Source organism: Helicoverpa armigera, chromosome 16 (genome assembly GCF_030705265.1).
Source record: "Helicoverpa armigera isolate CAAS_96S chromosome 16, ASM3070526v1, whole genome shotgun sequence".
Taxonomy (NCBI): Eukaryota; Metazoa; Arthropoda; class Insecta; order Lepidoptera; family Noctuidae; genus Helicoverpa; species Helicoverpa armigera.
In genome coordinates, this window is record NC_087135.1 from 2004953 (window position 1) to 2024884 (window position 19932).

The 19932-nt window shown below is 32.9% G+C and overlaps 1 long non-coding RNA gene across 1 annotated transcript; it reads left to right on the forward strand.

Moving 5' to 3' along the window:
- Positions 1–17128: 17128 nt before the first annotated feature.
- On the forward strand, positions 17129–18078 carry LOC135117937 (uncharacterized). Its single transcript, XR_010277266.1, has 3 exons — positions 17129–17652; positions 17862–17924; positions 18002–18078. It is a non-coding gene; the product is annotated as an uncharacterized LOC135117937 (long non-coding RNA).
- The last annotated feature ends 1854 nt before the right edge of the window (positions 18079–19932 follow it).

Sequence of the window (19932 nt, forward strand, 5' to 3'; positions counted from 1 at the left end):
TCAGCGTACCTAATTCCGAAAACAAAGCATATAATATCCTGGCCCACAGTAAAATCCTTTTTACCATAAAGTAACGGCCTTTTTTATGAAAAAAGTCGAAAATACTGCAAGCCGTCGCGCCGTGGTTGACATTTAACTCTGCAATAAATTCGCTTACCCAAGTATTAACCTAATTAAATCGGGTGACCCATTGTACCCGCAATGCACTCAACGGTTACCAATTTTTTGGATTCTAGCCAAAGTCAGTTTACTCGTAATAACTTTAAGAGTACCTTCAACTAAATATTTTCAATATTTTTGGCGCAATGTATTGGGTTCGGTTATTTAAGAGACGGGTGGTATTGCTTCACTATTCCAACTACGCAGAAATGTAAGACGTCTTTTTTATCTAGTATTTCGAGAGAAAAAAAAAATATTCACGTCACAATATCTGTAGAATTCTACACTACTTCATTTTTATAGCCAGTAATTGAAATGTCAATAATAATTCGTTACGAATTTGATGAACTTAGATATCGAAATATGTTTTATGATATTATTTTTCCATTTATAAGAAATTATAGCTGCTCTGTCGCTTAACAAATTAATAAAGACAGGATAATAGTTAATCGATGAATCACTTATTGAGTACAGATGAGTAATGATAATAAATAAGTAATTGGTACAAATATTACAAAAGGAATTACATATAAATAAAAAGATTTTATGGTTAAAAACAAACGTAGCAAGGAGAACATAATTTCATCAAAAATAAGTATGCCATTATGACGAGTTGGCATGACTCGCTTTGGCATTTTCATATATTTTCTGAATCAAGTACCATAACGGTTATGACAGCCGATGTCATAGCCATGCCATAAAACGCACTATGAATATTTCTTCCTAAACATTGCATCTTTTGTGAGAGATAAAAATAAGAATAGCGAACTTGTTCCCAATTTATCGCAACTTTTTATAGCATTAATATACTTAACCTAAATGACTTCCCTTAAAACGAAGTAAAAACGATCTCATAACTCGTATAAAAGTAACCCATCATGTTCATAAACCGCGTCTCCATTACAGAAGGTTATAAACCCCAATCCATATCTCACATCACAACACCCAATATAACCTTATAAAAAGTCAGGAAGCGTTCGATTTGACGTTTCCACAGACCATGAAAAAGTGGATCGGCGCTATCAATATCCATCATGTGGCAACTAAATTAAATTGCCGTTACGTCCGAAGCAAAATCCCCCGGGGCCGCCTCTGTCATCCCCCTGTCTCTAGAACGGCTCGTTTTATTAAAACTGCAAAAACGGACAGTCGCAAACAAGGGTTAAGTACGAAATGATGGCTTTATGCGCGATGCTACAGTACTGTTACGCCGGATTAGGTCCCAAAGCGTCAAATATTGACTTTTACCGCCAGTTATTGGTACCTTCAATGGGAAATAAGGTCGTAATGGTCACGGATTTTGGGACAAGTTAAATAAATTTTCGCGGTGCCGTTAAATGTTTTTTGTTGTCTACCTTTTTTGGGAGGGTTTTTAGATCTTTGTCACTTGTTTGCGAAGTGGTTTGATGGGTATAGGAGTTAAAATCAAATATTTACATCACTCATTACCATCGTTAATTTGTTTTGTTACTTCCACCATTGACATAATAAATTGGGCACAAACTAAAAACAAATACCAATTTTAGAAACCGAACAAAATTGAATTTACTCCGGCCTACTGAATTCATAATAAAAAACCGGCCAAGTGCGAGTCGGACTCGTGCACGAAGGGTTCCGTAAATTACAGTTAAATCAACCTATCTCAAAAACTATAAGAGATACTTTGATCAAACCAAAAATCGTTGAAAGAGTTAATTAGCATGCATCACCTCTATTTTTTTTAGAATTTTATACCCCGTAGTTATAAAAATAGAGGGGGGGACATACTTTTTACGACTTTGAGAGCTGATATCTCAAAAACCGTTCACTTTAAGAAAAATGTTTTTTAGAAAACTTTATATCATTTTAAAAGACCTTTCCATTGATACCCCACACGGGTATGTACATCGAAAAAAAAAATTTCATCCCTCAGTTACATGTATGGGGGGCCCCACCCCCAATTCTTTTTTTTACTATTTAGTGTCATATTTTTGTAGCGGTTCATACAACACATATTCCCATCAAATTTCATCACTGTAGTACTTATAGTTTCCGAGTAAATCGGCTGTGACAGACGGACAGACGGACAGACGGACATGACGAAACTATAAGGGTTCCGTTTTTGCCATTTTGGCTACGGAACCCTAAAAATCACTGCATGTGACACTGCTGGCCTTAAAACGAAAGCGATGACACGCCATTTGTTCGGTTCGGTTCACTGCAGATAGATTTGATGGCATTAGGTTTAGTTCCATACATACTGCTGTCGTATTTAGTTACGTTTGAAGTCAATCCGTAACACAAGGGGTCTTAAGAATGATTTGCAAGTTTCAACCCTCGTATTGGGTGAAATGAGACATCCATATTCAACTGATTGAGGAATTAGAGTGGTCTTTTAGTACCAAAAACGCGTAAATATTTGTCAGACAAATACTTCGTCTATTTAAAAATTGTGTGGCTTTAAAGTTTGTAAATCTGTGTGTGCCTAATGGATGATACTCCTGGACCAATTCCAGAAATTCTGTCACTAATGCCGACTCACGTTATTTCTAAGTGGTATACTACGTTTTATATGCTAACTGCTCGAGAAATTATGTAGGCAAAAGTAACTTATAAACGTAGGCGTCAAAATTAAATATTGAAAGCGAAAGAACGTACTAGAATGTTCTATTTTTAAACTTGATTGACATATTACGCTAATTTCCAAATTAGGACTTTTTCTGTAGTCATAATTTGTTTTCCGAACAAATAAACCAGCCCACAATAATCTTATTTAAAGGTAGCACACGTGTAATAAATATACCGATACACCCCCGAACCATTAACCTCTATTCTGCATAGCAAGTTGGGTAAAAATAAAATTTACAGCGCCATTAAACGTGTATGCTAAACATGCGTGGATGTTGCTTATTTTTATATGCCTATTACAACGGTTTACGCAGTGTAGGTACTTGTGGAAAACTATGGGTAATATCATTTTCTTTACGAGTTTGTAACAGGTTAGTACTAGAGTTTAGTGGTTTTGGCGTAGATTAATATTTTTCTTTGTTTAAACCTTTCTAATCAGGCAACTTAATAGATACCTTTTTTTTCATCAAATGACCCCTCCCGCTGTGGGTTAGCAGCGGTGAGGGAGTGTCAGACTCTTACTGACTAAAAACCGTCGTGTTCCGTCGTAGGCCTTTTATGTATCAGGGCCGCAGAATACCTATATACCTTAAATTAAGATACATATAATAAAAAAATAACGCGAATGTTCGAAATGTGCTGGCTTAGCCGTTTTTTGTTTTTGTAAACATCCTTATTGTCTTGTCACTTTATTTGTTTCACTAGATTGTGTGTACATTTTCCTTCTTGCTGTTAATAGAAGCGGGTTCATATATCAATTAAAGAGAATATATAAGGCCCTGAGGAAAGGCCCTATGGGGAGAAACGTTTACCTTACTGCTGATGTCCTTCGAAAAGGTCATGAACCTATGCGTAGGTGGTGTTCGCAAAGCGCGAATCTAAGATCGGCTAAACAAATGAAATATTACTGCTAAGCTTTTGTTTTTTCTGTTGGATTAAACAAAAATATCCCTCATTAAGTTAGTGAGATTCCTTAAGCTATGTGATACATAGTATCATCAATGTATTAGATAGTTAGGAGGCTTAGTCTTAAAATAAATAAGTAATTAAGGAGTATTTTAGGCTGCTTTCTTAGGTTATTCGTCAAAATTGATATAAGTTAATGTATTCATGAACTAAAAAGCCACAAAGTAATCAAAATTCGTTTTAACTAACCCTCAACTAGTTACTTCTAAACAATTACAGTAATCCCTCACTCTCTACCCATTTTCCTTTCCAATAAGCGTATAATTCTTACAAAAACTGAATATATTTTACCCTTGAACCGTTTCAGGAATCGATTAAAAACTTTTTGTAAAAGGATTAAACTGAGTTTCGGGGAGGTTTGAGCGAGTTCAAATAACCCACATTAGAAAATATAATATCGATTTATATTATCTCAATGTTTTCGTAATTTGGGGTAAACGATCTTCGGATTATTATTTTCTATATCCAAAATAACCTAGATACCTACTCATATGAATATTTGGTCTGTGAGTACTGTGATTTCAGTATAATACACTCTTTTGCAAAAAAAACGGGCACCTATGCGAAATCTTAGTTTTAAGGACTTTACGTGTATTTCAAAGGGTTTTAATGATTGTAGTATGTTTCTAGCATCAAATGAGTTAGCCAAGCATGCGTGAGAGTGTATTCTAAATTTGAATTTTGTACAATTGCTAAGAAATTGGTTAAACCTTGTTTTGGACTATTTGCTAGCAGAAAGTTCGTCGGTGTTAGCAGTTTTTGAAAGTTTTTGAAGTGATTTTCAGAAAAATAATAATGCAGTTTTAATTAATGATTAATGTACTTTTTAGTTAGATAAAAAAAATGGAAAGCTATGCGTATTTGATAAAATTGTCACCTGCTCTAAATGGGCTATACTGATGATTGATGGCAATGTTAAGAGTTTCGGTATTTTAGTGTAAAGCGTTCTATTGTTTAGATATTGTACCCACGTGTTTTAAAATATCGCTTTTTCATAAATAAACACTATTTAGAAGAATATCAGTACCTTTGGCTGCGACAAAACCAATTTAAAGTAAGCAGTGCCAATCACAACTAGTCTCCTATCGGACTTTGACATTTAAAAAATACCAAATTTTGTGATAAATGTTGAAATTAACCACATCAAAAATTATGATTAGGGTTAAAGCTATCTAAAAAGTCAAATTATTGCCGCGTTGAAGCTCTCGATAACTCCATAGGTATCGGGTTGCTAAACGACGATTTAGCTGAAAGGGAGTCAAGAATTCAAAATTATTGGCCAAACGTATGGTTCTTAAGAAATGAGCAGATAGCCAATTATTGTTATGATTTAAGCCAGAAAGTGCTGTAGATGCCAGAAAATCTCATTGTAGGCAAGTTTATTTAATGAAATGTCCGTGGGATGTAAACACGCTATTTGAACGCTCAGACTCATAGATCTTCAGAGATCTACGGAGTTTCCCAAGAGACGAGGTTGTTTAAAAATCAGTGATTACGAGACCTTAAGACCTCGTGCTCACAGTCTATGCGCTATATTCTGTATTTTGTAGAATTTCAAGACTTTTAAAAATGTCAAAGTCTGATGAGACGAGTTGTGATCGGCACTGCTTACTTTAAATTGGTTTTATCGCAGCTCAAAGTACTGATACTCTTCTAAATAGTGTTTATTTATGAAAAAGCGATATTTTAAAACACGTGGGTACAATATCTAAACAATAGAACGCTTTACACTAAAATACCGAGACTCTTAACATTGCCATCAACCATCAGTATATCCCATTTAGAGCAGGTGAAAATTTTATCAAATACGTATAGTTTTTCAAAAATGTTTTGATCCAACAAAAAAGTACATTAATCATTTATTAAAACTGCATTATCATTTTTCTGAAAATCACTTCAAAAACTTTTCGAAACACCGACGAACTTTCTGCTAGCAATTAGTCCAAAACAAGGTTTAACCAATTTCTTAGCAATTGTACACAATTCAAATTTAGAATACAATCTCACGCATGCTCGGCTAACTCTTTTGATGCTAGAAACATACTAAAATCATTAAAACCCTTTGAAATACACGTAAAGTCCTTAAAACTAAGATTTCGCATAGGTGCCCGCTTTTTTTGCAAAAGAGTTTATATCACGATCAATTAACGGACTGACTGCCCAAACCCAACAGATTATTAATTAAGGTCTCCATTAATAGTTGATACCAGAATTTAGTATTTATAGGCTATACATTAACTATGAGCTTTGTCTAATATTAGAGCTAGTTTTAGACTATAATTATTTTCTATTAGCAAAAAAAATCTTTTTATTATTATTTTACTCTCAGGAGTATTAGGGTACGTCCTCTGTAGTCATTGAAATTATCTAAGCTACGCAATGGCGCTGTATCGCGGTATGTCATGTTGGGCACTTCAAACGAAATCGACAGCTTTTTGTTTTGGCATCGCGCAGCGCCGCTTCGCGTTCGCATCCAGATCTCGCACATAGAAAACCTCTCGCACATAGCCCTTAAACATTTTTAAATGCTTGATAATGTTTAATGAAATGTAGCCAAGTTTTTAAAAAAGTAAATATCTTGAACACTCTTTAAGTGCACATTAACATTTCATTGCTCTTTTCAGACATCGTCTCGTTGGAATATAAAATATTTTTCCAAGTTTATTTTTCTGGGAATGCATTGGCAATACCTAGGAGAGTCGTGTGTGCGATATACAGACGCTGCACTAAAACCAATTTTATTACATTCCATCAAACCTTTTTATTGGTTTTTACGACCCTTTACCTCTTAGGAGTTGGATAGAAAATTATTTAAACACTACGTTTTCGTGTGGTATTAGTCCCTGAAGAAAATTATTTAAATTATTGATATTTGCTGCTTTTAAATTTTATGGTTCGATTATAATGTAAAATATTATTAATATTTTCTAACTTTCTATAATTAACTATATAACTTTTTTTATAACTTTCTAACTTTCTATATTTGAATTGAATATAATTTTGATTATTTTTATGATATTTATATTATTGTTCAATGAAGTTATAATTTTAATGTAATTTATTCCAATTCTAATCAATTTCTATGAAGTGTTAATTTAATATATTTATTTTAGAGTTTTAATTGTACTAACGTAGCTGTAAGTCTTTTGTAACACTAACACTAGGTATATGGATGAAATCCGAAAGAAATGATTATTATTATATTATATTATTATAATACAACAGACACTATTTGATACTTTTCAACATTTGAACTGCTGACCAGATTTTAAAAACAATCAGTAGTTGCAGTTCATGTAATCTATTTTGATAATTAATATGACTTCATCTCGGCGTGACCCGAATGTCACCTTCAGTCAAAAGATAAATCCAATAAAGTAATTTCAGCAATATTTTATTTATTATTTATTTCAATACACAGCAGCACTTTATACCAGTTTAACACCCAGATCAGTATCAGGGTACCGGAGGCATATTTCCTCGTTTTATACGATCATGTATTTCCATATTCTGGTCGTAACCTTGAACTTCTTAGTTTACGACAGGGTTCACCACATACATACATGTATGGTATGTATGTACTAAGTATATGTGTGTAGGTATTTTTATGAGGCATCGCCGTCATTCGTTTTTATGTGGTTGAGACCAGACGATATTTATTATTGAATTGTGGTGTTTTTTGTTTGGCAAAAAGTACGTAATTTTACTGAATTATTGATGTACAATAAAAGGTCTTTTACTTCCATGATATCATATAGAAGTAGCATTGATAGAATTTTAATAGTCTTAACTAAGTAGTATTGGAAGTATATAATAAGAATTGAGATAAGGGAAGATACTTAATGATGATGGTGTAATAGTGAATATAGCAATGGAAAAGGCTACATTTATAAATACATAGAACTTATCAGTGTTATTCAAATGACAACACGTCTATTATCAGAAACAAAAGCCTATCTAGACATCTTTGATGAGGCAAAGTCTAAACACTTTTTCTCCTATAAAGAAAACTTAAATAACTTAGCCATGATTTCATTTACCCCGGTCTTTGATAGCGAACAATAATAATTTTATCTCCTTTAAACTTTGAAGTATCTGAACTCAATATTTTATTATTTATTTATAGCAAATTCATTTTAGCACTAATTGCTGTCAAAGTGGTTTGCAAACAATTCCGCCGTTAATTTTGTGTAATCGAATTCTGTACACAAAGTCTCTGTAAATTTTAATTTAAACTCAAGATTAGAATATATTTTACAGTATTAATTTATTGGGCTTTGTTGTTGCTACGTCAATGTTATACATGAATTTAGGAAGGTATCTATTTAATTAAAATATTCAGACACCATCTTTTGAAGGGTACCTTTTACATTTTTGATACAACTGTGTTTAGTGAATATCCGTTATATTATCACCAAAACATTCCCTCATCATAATACAACTCCACAGAGAGTACTATTTCGCTAAAGTAAATAAAAAACTCATTTCAGTAGGCTAGCTATTCTGTCATGCACAAAAGATATGAGTCCTGCTCCAACAAATCTTGCTCTCAAATGCATGGTGACTAAATATTCGCCGCTTCCCCGTACGACTTTAAATTCCGTTTCGTTCCATACGAGAACGAACTTTTTGTATACCTTCATCAAAAGCATATTTTAAAATTGCTCTCAAAGGATGGGGAAGCAAAAAATAGCAATGTAAACTTTTCGTGCGAAAGCAGGGTTTCGAGCAATTCTGATATTAAATGCAACGTACTAACAAGGTTGCATTTCATCACGAGTAATATAATATCGAGAATTTTGAGCGAATAAAAAGAGATTGTAAAACAGAGAAAAGATCCGTTTATCATGTGTTTCATCAAAGATATATATTTTTTGTATTTTATTTTATATCTAGGGTTCTTTTTAACTACCAAAAGTAATACAAGCTAATAAAATACTTTTTACGCATTTTATAAAAAGCGCAATTTTATCCAAATCATTCAACAGGTATAGGTAATTTAACCTACCTACATAGGTATAAGGTAACATGTTTTCATTGTACCCAGCAATAATTTCCAATTAAAATCACGAGCCTCCATACAACCTTCAATCCTTTTGAGAATTAAAGTCTCAAGTATGTTATAATTAGGTGAAACTCAATATGTAAAGTTGTCAAGGTAATGGTATTTACGGCAACTATTAATATCAATTAGTTTGTTTCATTGCTTTAATACCTTCGTGTTCCAGTAAATTGTTTGATCAATTAGCAGGCATAGTAAAAGGTATTGAGTGATGACAGAATGAAATATGGTGGTCTGTATTTGAGTAAGTAGATTAGATTACTGAGTTATTTATTATTTTGAAATAACTCACTCAATTTATTTTTTTATATATTTTTTTAAATGTATATCATCATTGCTCTCGGAAAAAGGCTCGGAAGATAGCTGTCATCCATGCCATGAATTTTGTACCCTATCTGCGCGGGTCATACTTTACTTGCATCTGATTTCCCAATTCTTGTTAAAAGCAGAAAGTAAAATATTGTAAACCGACACGTGAAAGATAAAATGTAAATAATGGATTATTTATCATACTTCTTTTAGCTCCGAAAAACTTTATAGTCCAAACACCCGAAAATCGACCTTGAGTCTAACGTGTTACAGTTTTTGTTCCTATAAACTTTTGGTCCCTAACAACCACTATTATTTTCCTATGACCCTTGTCGCAAGGTCACCTTTAAACTTTTGAACATATAAATTCGTACGGTATGGATCATTAGGCAGAAGACGAATTTCTGTAATGAAAATCGAATTGCCATTAAATCGTTTTTTAAGAAGATGTATTTTTGTTGAATCGAAGTTTTTCTAAGCCTGTGAAAATTTTGGCTTCTATTGTGATTTGTAGGGTATATTTATTACAATAGATTGCTGAAAGATTTATTTTTTTCGGATAATTTATATTTTTGCCTGAATTTTTTGTAAATAAAAATGCCTTAAAAGTGATGAAGTTGCTCCAATATTTTATGTGATTGTGCATCATTTGGAGGTTTGAATCAGGTTAGTCTGACATTGGTTTGAACAGAAATTCAACAGATATTGAGTTCACATACTTCTCCGAAAGATTTTTTTAAGGAGCTCCTGACCATGATAACACAGATATGGACCCAATAAAATAACTCGTCTTCAATACTAACAATGCTCATCGATTAGGTATACTGCTATATATTAACTACCCATGTTGATCACAACTTAGGTACTTATTGAATTCTCTTCATATTGTCATCTTCATAATGGTTGACAGTACACCATTATTAGGCTTCTCATCTATTCTGCGGTCACTAACACAAAGTTACGACATCTAGGACAGGACAAAAGGTCACAAAGTTTATAATCACCTCTGGCCATTAGCCAGAAGGTCCATACTGGAAAAAAATAACAAAAGAATATCACAGACAGGCCACAATACACATCCATTGGTATAAGCTCAGCGTTAGAATAAAACATCAGTTTGTTATTTTTATAGTGAAATATATTTCTGTGTAACAATTTCTATTATCATCTTTCTTTATAAAATACATAATGTGACTTAAAAATAGTGTACAATGTAGACTGTATTACTGGGCACACTAACATATAGTAGTTAACAAGAATAAAAATCTTAAATCATTGTAGCCAATTTTAACAAAGACGGATCCCTGGACTACCTAGGCTGCGTTCAAACCAAACTGACTGTCAGTCGCCAAATGTCAGCGTCTAAGCTTAGTACGCATAAATCATAATGTATCGTCAGTTTGATGTGAACGAAAAAGTGTAAATGTACATACACAGCCTTAACAATTCACAATAAAACGTAATCAATTATTAACAAAACTAACAACTACAACACTACAAACTAGCTTCAAAACAAAATCTAACCATTCAGAAACTTAAACACCACAAACAAAGAGCCAAACGCCATTTTGTCGTCAGGGGTTAAAAACCTTAGGCATTATGTTCTCCAACTAAGAGTACTCAGGCTTGGGCCAAGAATTAGCATTGCAACGAACAATAAGTGTTCTGGCGCATAGCCACCTACTTTTTTCCATTCCTAATTAGATATGCGGTTGTTTCTACCAAGAAAAACTATAGTATCTTCTGTTTTAAAGTCTACAAGATAACTGCAAAGGAGATAAGAACTGTCAGGATTTTCAAATTGAGATAAGCTTTTTTGTTTGAAATGGAATAAAATACATTTTTTTGTAAAGTATTACGAGTCAAATCTTGGACAAGACTCGGTAACTGGTGCAGGTTTATTTAAAAATGAAGTTGGCGAAATTAAAATATGCGGCTTACAATTATTATCTCATGACTGGGCATAGTTCTTGTCATCGCTATAAACTAAATACAGAGACGAATTTTCTTCCCGATCATTGAAATCAACTTATTGTCAATACATATTCATAACAAAGTGAAGAAGTTTTCATCCACTAATGTAGATTTAATGTAATTTTAGAAAATATATCATTGTTCTAATGCTGTCTTTTAAATACATACCTACCTATAAACTGTTTGATAATGATGTAATAATTTAAAATTCAGGAGTACGACACTTATCTACATAGGTAACTTTGTTTACTGATGTTTTAAAATATTCATCACACCATCTTTTATTTGACAGCACAAAGTACTAAACAATTCATGAATTGTTTATTTTGTTTTGTTTAGTTCCTATTTCGGTACGACAGTTGTCTATAAATAACTGAAAATCTTTAATAATAGATGAGCTGGCAATAGGACAAAGGTTCCTCCACCTGTCATGTCCTATACGAATTAAAGTCAAGAGCACACAACAAAATCTGATTTTGATGAAGAACAAAAGCTAGAGAAAAATGTAGAATGTTTATTTATAGCTTTTATTGTAGCGCCCCAGAAAAGTCGTGGGGGCATCCATAGAGAATGAAATGGCTGGCGGAGATGTCAAAACGCAATATGTCCTTAGTACCTAAGTAGCGCGTCAAAATGCGGGTGTTCGGGGGACGATGAACGTTACAAGCCATATTCGACTTCTTAAGAATCCGCTTACTTTTTTCAAAAAGACCAATATTTGACAGATTGGTCGACAAGGAACCCGAACGTCTCGTTAGCTCTAGTAATTTATCGTTTTGGTAAAGCCTATCATACGTTACCGTGACCTACAAGATCTACTACTGCGTGACCTACCTTATGCCATCTCCGCTATCGTTCCTTCATCGGTGGGCATCAGATATTTTTTATTTGATATTTCCTTCACCGATTGTTGTCTCATTGAGTGTAACCTACGTATGAGATTGTGAAATCACTTGAGATGGTTGACATTTCCTATGTTATACTCGAAATCGTTTTTTGTTATTGTTGCGTGGGTGGTACATGCATGGTTGAAATATCAATTTCACAGTATTTGGAGATTTTATTGTGTAGGCTGGTCACACATGGATACTACGGATAGATGTAACTAATAAATAGTAGGTAGTGTACACATTTATTAGTTTCTTCGTTTGTTCGGAAGCCCACCTATCTGTTATACCTAGTATTTTTTAGGCTATTTTCACAGACTTTTATTGTATACTTCTAAGTATGCAATACCAAAACTAAGTCTAAAGTTCACTTGCTTTGGTTAGTTTTGGTTGAGTATTGTACATATTTTGGATGCTGGAACAGTTACAAGAGACGCCTTTTTCGCATCTTGTAAATAAATAACAAGCTGCTTCTGCAGGTTAGATCTCACTGACAATAAAAAATGCTCGTAAAACATTTAATTTATCAAAGGCAGATGCAAACATGCGTTTATTTTCACAAATTAATCTCAAACGTTGAGTCCTAGTTTCATTTTCTAAAATTAATTCGCAATAAACGGGATTAAATTTGTGTTTTTACATTCCATGAAACGTTATTAAAATTTTAATATTTTAAAACATGAAAATGTTTATTACATTCTCTTCTACTTATAGGTATTAACAATAATGAAATTTTGATACGACTTTAATCCTATTAAAATTATATCATGTTCTAGAGAGAACGAATTTCGTAGACATTAAAGATACTGGTACTGGATTTCAACATCGTGACTTTGAAACTTTATACCTGAGTTTTGTAATAAGGTTAAATACATTTCTATCGCTTATCATGACGATCTTATTTCGAGTAGCACTTATGCTTTCTTAGATAATTACTTGGAGAAGAGATAAGAAGAGAAAATTGGTTTCATTTGGATATTGCTTATAGGATCGATTACTACGGTTCGAGTTGTAAAAAAGTCTTGCTTCTCTTTTAGTAAATGCCGTCCAGGTCTAAAAAGTGATCCTATAAGGGTTCCGTTTTTTCCTTTTGAGGTACGGAACCCTAAAAATCGACGACTTTTTACTAGTAGTCCATAATCTGAAAAAATGCAGTTTGACAAAATACAGTGGCTTTTATGGGCCAAAAAACCAAACGAAATATTCTAACTATCAATCAATTTTGTTGGAAAATATTTGAAATTATTTTCTACCCAGCTACACACGGGTAACAGTGAAATTAGAATTTCAATAAAAACCCGGCTCCAAGCCCACTGTTTTAAACTGGTAATCGGCGCTTTGCCCACTGAGCTTTGAAACACATACTGTCAATAGTTTTCAAATCGTTGACGAGTTTCCTAACCTGCATAATAATTGTGTGTGAATACAAACTGTTGTTTTGTAAAAAAAGGGTAAAAATAGACCTATAAAAGCTGAGTGATTGGTTTTTAGCAACTATAAAGGTATATTGGATATCCAATTTATTTGACTAAGTGGCTCCACAGTTTATAAAAGAGAATAAACGTTTTTTAGGTGACCCATTTTTTTCAGTCGGCTACTATGGGTACTTTTGTTGATTACTTTTTTAGAACAACGTTAATTGGTAGCCTTGTGATGAACAATTTTGGATGGAGGTAAAAGCGTAAACTGTAAATTAAAAGAAATGTCAAAGATATTTTTCGTATTTTATATATTTAGTAATGATGTCACTAAATTTTTTTATAAAAAATAAAACTGACTCCCAAAAACACTGAAAAGCAAAAAAACTATTCATGGGTGCGTTGGCCTAGAAGTCAGTATCTAGTGGATGATGATATGTTTATTTTATTTTTTCTTTCTGAATTCCAATATTTAAAAGTTACACTTAAAATATACTCAACCCCTTTGAATAAATCCTTCACCTACTAATTAATCTGCAACCTAAAAATAACGAATCAATACTGTTATTTTCGCTTAGTTAGCAATAGAAATGGCGATTCATCATTCATGAACGCGGTACTTTAGACCAGCACTCGGCTCCATTAGGGAAACGCGGAAATTGATGGTTAAAACTGATAACATGATTTTTTTATATTTATATTATTTTTAGATGTTTGTTAGGAATTTCTGATATAGAACTCAGTTAAGTAAAATATTAGTGGAAAATATTCTTTATTTAATCTGGGAGTCGGTGCTACTGAGCTACTTTTGAATCGTATGTGATTATAATTATCCATTATCTTCAAAACATTGGTTCTTATTTGTTTATACAGTTGATCTTAGAGTGTAAAACATTCTACGATGAGACTTACAACGATGGGGCTTACTGATTACCTAAATACTTAACTTTTTATAAGCGTAGCAAATATCGCAAATTATTCTGCATTCAAGCCATTATCCATAATATTTACATTTTTGAAGCATATAATTATCCAATCTACTTCGCTAATAAGTTTGTTGGTGCTTCAGAAAAATCTCATGAGCCTCTTACAAAATGATCATGAAACTCGTCCAATCGTGCCCTGTACAAAATTGGGTAAATCGAATCTTAGGAAGATGTGATTACGACATCTAAATGTACTGAATACTCCAATTCAAATTTCTATTGCGAATAATTTCAGATTGAATAGGGGATTTGTCGAAAAACGATTCGCGGGGATTTTATTATTCGTAAATCGAGACTTGAAAACTCTTACAATGACGATGTACGTTTAACAATTGAATTTTAATGGTAATTTTTATTTATGAAAAAAGGCTGGAAGACATGTAAATGCATGGTGTTAAGTTACTCTCCTGTATGGGTGCTGTTTTAAATTTTACAGGAATATGCTGTTTTTTGAAATGATATTATTTACGGCAGTGGTAATTTTTACCAATATTTTACGTAGAGCCTCTGTAAACAGATCGATATTAAATAATTTTGTTTCAAGCAGAAGATTAATACGGTTTATAGAATAAGTATCTATGTAATAATGTGTAAAAACAAAATCATTTATTCTGGCAGGTAAACTGTCGACTTGACCAAATACCTGAGAATAAGTAAATTATGAAGCTATTCTAGTACTTTTCGAGTAACTCTAACAATTTTGGAAAGCATATTGCAAACTATAATCGGTCTTCATCGAAGTTCATACACACACAATCAAAGTTTTTATCTAATAAAACACTGGTCATTAATAAATCCTATACCTACATCTTATAAAGAAACAGACGATCTAATGACTTCATCAGAATATCTCAGAGCCGATATTAAAACCGGGACAATTAGCTGAAATAGCGACATTTACAGGAGGATTGCCGACGCTCTGCCACCGACAAAATTAATGTTCAACTTGAAGTTGGTATTTCGTTCGTAATATTTTACCTAGTAATTAAATCCTGCGCGGTTTCCAAGTACTAAGTCGGGAAAAGCTGGTATATTATGTAATTTCAGTCGTATATTGCTAGCGTCTAAATTGTGAGGTTTTGGATATATTTATCAAAATGCCGTCACGTGTTTTAAGGCACCTAATATCTTAACGTTACGTTTGTATGTAGTGGATATTTATTGGGAACAAAATTAATACATAAACATACTATTACGTAGCAGTGAATGGTACAAATGGAGCACATATAGGAATAGTTGTTACAACATCGTGAACGAACAACTTTACTAGGATTCTCTCTTGAACAACATACATATGTATGTTCGAAGCTAACAGCTTACAATTTTTTTTTTTCATGAGCTACTTTAAAGATAATTTATTTACTCTATCGAGCTGTAACAAAATACATTTTCAAATTACTTACAACAATAGTTAGAGTTATAAACATAAAGAGATAACATATAACACTAATTCAAAAATCATCGCAAAAGTGGTTTTGGAATCAACAATTTGTTGGTCTTCGTTTCCCCTCTATAAATCTTCCCAGTACAGGGCAGCGGATTCACTGACTGTTGCAATGCATGCAATACATGTTTTATTTATCCACAAACATTCTACTCTATATGTTTTTAGTATTCGTATTTTTCATTCGACGTAGTGGCTCGTGGTTCGTGGCTAAAACTATGCGCGTTGATCAATGTGTTAGGTTTAGTTTAGTTGTGTTGACGGGTGTTGGTTGTAGTTTACAATTTGCCTGTTTGTAATGGAGTCAATATGTTTGGTTTTAAAGTCGTAGCTTAGTGGTTAGAGAACCAGAATCTCTTGTATGAGTGTTCAGGTTTGTAAAACTTTCTTCTAAGTACAGACGCACATTGAGTTACTACAATCTTCCAATGGCTGATGTTGATGATCTATTCTTGGTACAGCGTATCTAACACTTAACACAGAAAAATAAGATTAGTTTTCTCTTAAGTAATCCGTCGCATTTACATTTATAAATAAACTAGATCCAGAGATATCCACAACGTCACAAACTTTACTTCTTTTGTTTAGATAAATGGTCACATCCACAACACAACCTTGATGAATTAATCTATGCGACTGCTAAGTGGTAATCCTAATTATACTGTCACGTGAAAGAATGCACCTACGGGATAAGTAGTATTTTGACGATTCTATATTGCCCACGCAGACGAAGTTGCGGGCAAAGTTTATAAATAAACTTATATTCGTTATAACACTCACACACAAGATTCTAACAATTCTTAGAGATTTCAATCAATTAACTTAATTGGCACATACATTTCGCCTATTTTTGCACATAATACATATCACTAGAGTACTCTGCTTTAAGATTCTCGTGTTTATTTAATCACCTGTTCTATAAAAGCATAAGTGCTTACGCCTACAGAAATTACCTTAAAAACATAAATATCCAGAGGCTCTGAACTCAGGTGTATTTCCATTAAGACACTCAAGGGTCAACTTTTTCTTTCAAAGAGCATTTACTTTCGCAAATTCGTATGAAAATGATAAGCATCTGGATGGATTCAGTTAATTAAATCTGCCTTTTAATTTATGTTGATATTTTACAAATGTGTAAGGTGGAATATTATTAAGAGGGCTATCACAAATTTTCGAGTTTTATACGAGTTTTGATGCGTCATTATGCTTTGGATATAGTCACAAAAAAAAAACAAAAATAAGATTAAGAAAGTTTGATCATTTATCTTGGGGCTGTTTTCAATAAATATTTTAATTTGTCCACGTACATTAGTAAAATCTTTGTCTCTGCAAAGGATGTTTCATAAAATGTTGCTTTTGGGAATCTTTTGATGCTTCAGTACTACGAGGATATAGCAATTTAACCATTTATAAAAATGTTCAAGATACAACTATATCTTGTACTTGTGCTTGCTTACACCAATTTATTACAATTCATACAGTAATACACCAAAAATAATTCTATAAAACTGAGAGTTACTGACAATTTTCCGTACAAAACTATATTTTTTATCTATGAAAGTATAATCCAAATTCAAATAAAACATATTTAATAATTAAGGTAGTATTGTTATAAAGCTTGAAAAAAAAAATTGGTCTATTTAAAAGTAAAACAATATTTTAAAATAATTTTTGTTTGCAATGCAAAAATCAATATAAATCTTGTGACGCGCGGTGTTCAACTTTAGTCAGCGCCAGGCGCTTATCGAGGGAGGACGTATCGCTCGCTGTTGCGCCGCGCAAACTCGCCGGAGCTCGAAAAATATAGCGCAACCTGCGCAACGAACTCGTTTTGATACTAGTGAGTTTTTATTTTATTTATTAGTTATAATGATCTGATTGAAATGTAATATACACAAGTATTAACCCATGATATTCTAATGCGAAAATGTTATAGATTGGGTTCTCTTTTTTTGATGTTGGTTATATAGAAATATGTACGTAAATGTCATCGTCGTTAGTTTCGCTGTTGCATAATAATATATTATTGGATATCTTTGATTCTTGCAGGATAATGAAAGCATATTTAATTCAGATTATCAGACTCAATCGGATACCAGTACAAATAATATGGTAAATATTTTTTGTCACTCGCAACAGACATATTTGTTTTAATAAACTATTTACATTCCTAGTCTTTATTGTTGCAGGAAAATGAAGATACAATACATGGAAGACGAATTATAGATTTTAGTTTTTTTATAAATCAATTACTTATTATTATTAACCTAATTGATAAACATGGTGAAAAGTTTGGTTGTCGATTAAATAATTTAAAAATTGTAAACGATTATTTGTTTATTGTAACTCAATCGAGCTATTCTAGGTTATAAAATTCATCGGTACAAATAATATTTCATGAACTATAAAACCAATAAACTATTTCGAAAATAAAAGTGGCAAAGTCTCAAGTTTGTTTGTGCCGCGTGGCGGTCCGCAGGTGTGCGTTGCGTATTTCACTAGACGCACACGCGCGCAAGTGCTGCCGGCTATCGTCTAATTTACCTAAACCTGAGCGATTCGATTTTGTAATAGCGCTCTTAAGCAACATTTTGTTACGTATCTACATGTAACAGGCTTGTGATTTTAGTTTAACTTGTATCAAAGACCTATTCTATTCTATTCTATTCTATGGGAGTCCAAAAATATAAGTATATAGGTAAATTGGGTTTAGAAATATTCTACACAATTTATCATTTTTCAAACCTTAATCCTTATCACAAAACCAAAACGACAAATGATCATAATCAATAAAAACAAGCAATATAACATTGACAAACAATTCATTATAATTCTAAAACGACCATTCTACCCTCACCACGGCCAATAGATTTACAACCCTTTGTTGCTAAAAAATAAAGAACAATTTCCCTCTTATCAGGACAGCGATACCGAGAGAATTAACGTGGCCTACGTGACTCGGGATTCAAAGACCGAATTATACATTTTTTTTCCTCAAAACCCCGTATTTTTATTTGTGAAGCAAACTGGCTGCCCATATCTGATTCGATAGGCTTTTCAATGATATGAACAAACAAGCTTTTTGGAAGCGAATTTCGGAGTGATTTTGTGGAATATTGTGGTGTTTGGGTTGTAAGGAAACGGCTTTATTTGTACGAGAAGGTTTTGGAATACTAATGTCCGTACGTGTCATTTAAAAATATCTAATATCTGCCTCGTAATGTGTATATGAATATTCAGTATCTTTATCTGACCTAGGCTTATCTTTAGATATATTTTTAAAAGTAAAGCTAACGCTCCGCCTGTCTGTTTCTCACGCTTTCATAGCAAAACTATTGAACTACTTCGAATAAGCTACACAGATAAATACATATATAGACTGAAAAATTCCTTAGGCTGCTTTTTACCCGAATGCGGGAAGTAGTTATCTCCGGACGCAGCTATAACCGAGGGGAACCGCGAGTAATACATAAGGAAATGTAAAAGGTACTTAGTTACAAATGTATCCTAACGCTAATCTTAATGTTATAAAGAGGTGAAGTTTCAAAGTTTGCGTGTAATGGCCGTACTCTGGTTCTACTCCAGATATTAATTCTTAATAGAAGTTAGCTCTGAGTGCTGGGCTATATAAAGCACTAACTTCCGCCCGCGTTTTCACCTGCGTTCCATGGAAACTATAGTTGAAGCATGTGTCCTTTCAAAGCTATAAAATTTTTTTAATCTAGAACAAACTACAAACCGTCGCCGTCGTACCACAAACACTCTTAAACGTCTGTTGAACACTTGTCTAAACAATTACACTGAAAAAAAAATACGATAAAATAAGGTCCGTTTTGTAACCACACTTTTTTTTAGACAAATGTTCAACAGATGTTTAAGTTTTTGTAGCAAGGCTGAAAGACTTAACAGTTCGTCGTGCTATAATGCATATTAGATGGCTAACTTTCAAATATTTAAATGAAAAACTAACCATTTCTAATTTCACAATGGACCCTCATTTTAAACACACATTAATACCAGTCTTTTCGAAACTCAAAAACGTAATACACGAAGTGAAGGCAGTTGTTCCTCCCGAAAAGAGACCACCTGCGTATCACCCCTTCAATTATTCACTGAATCT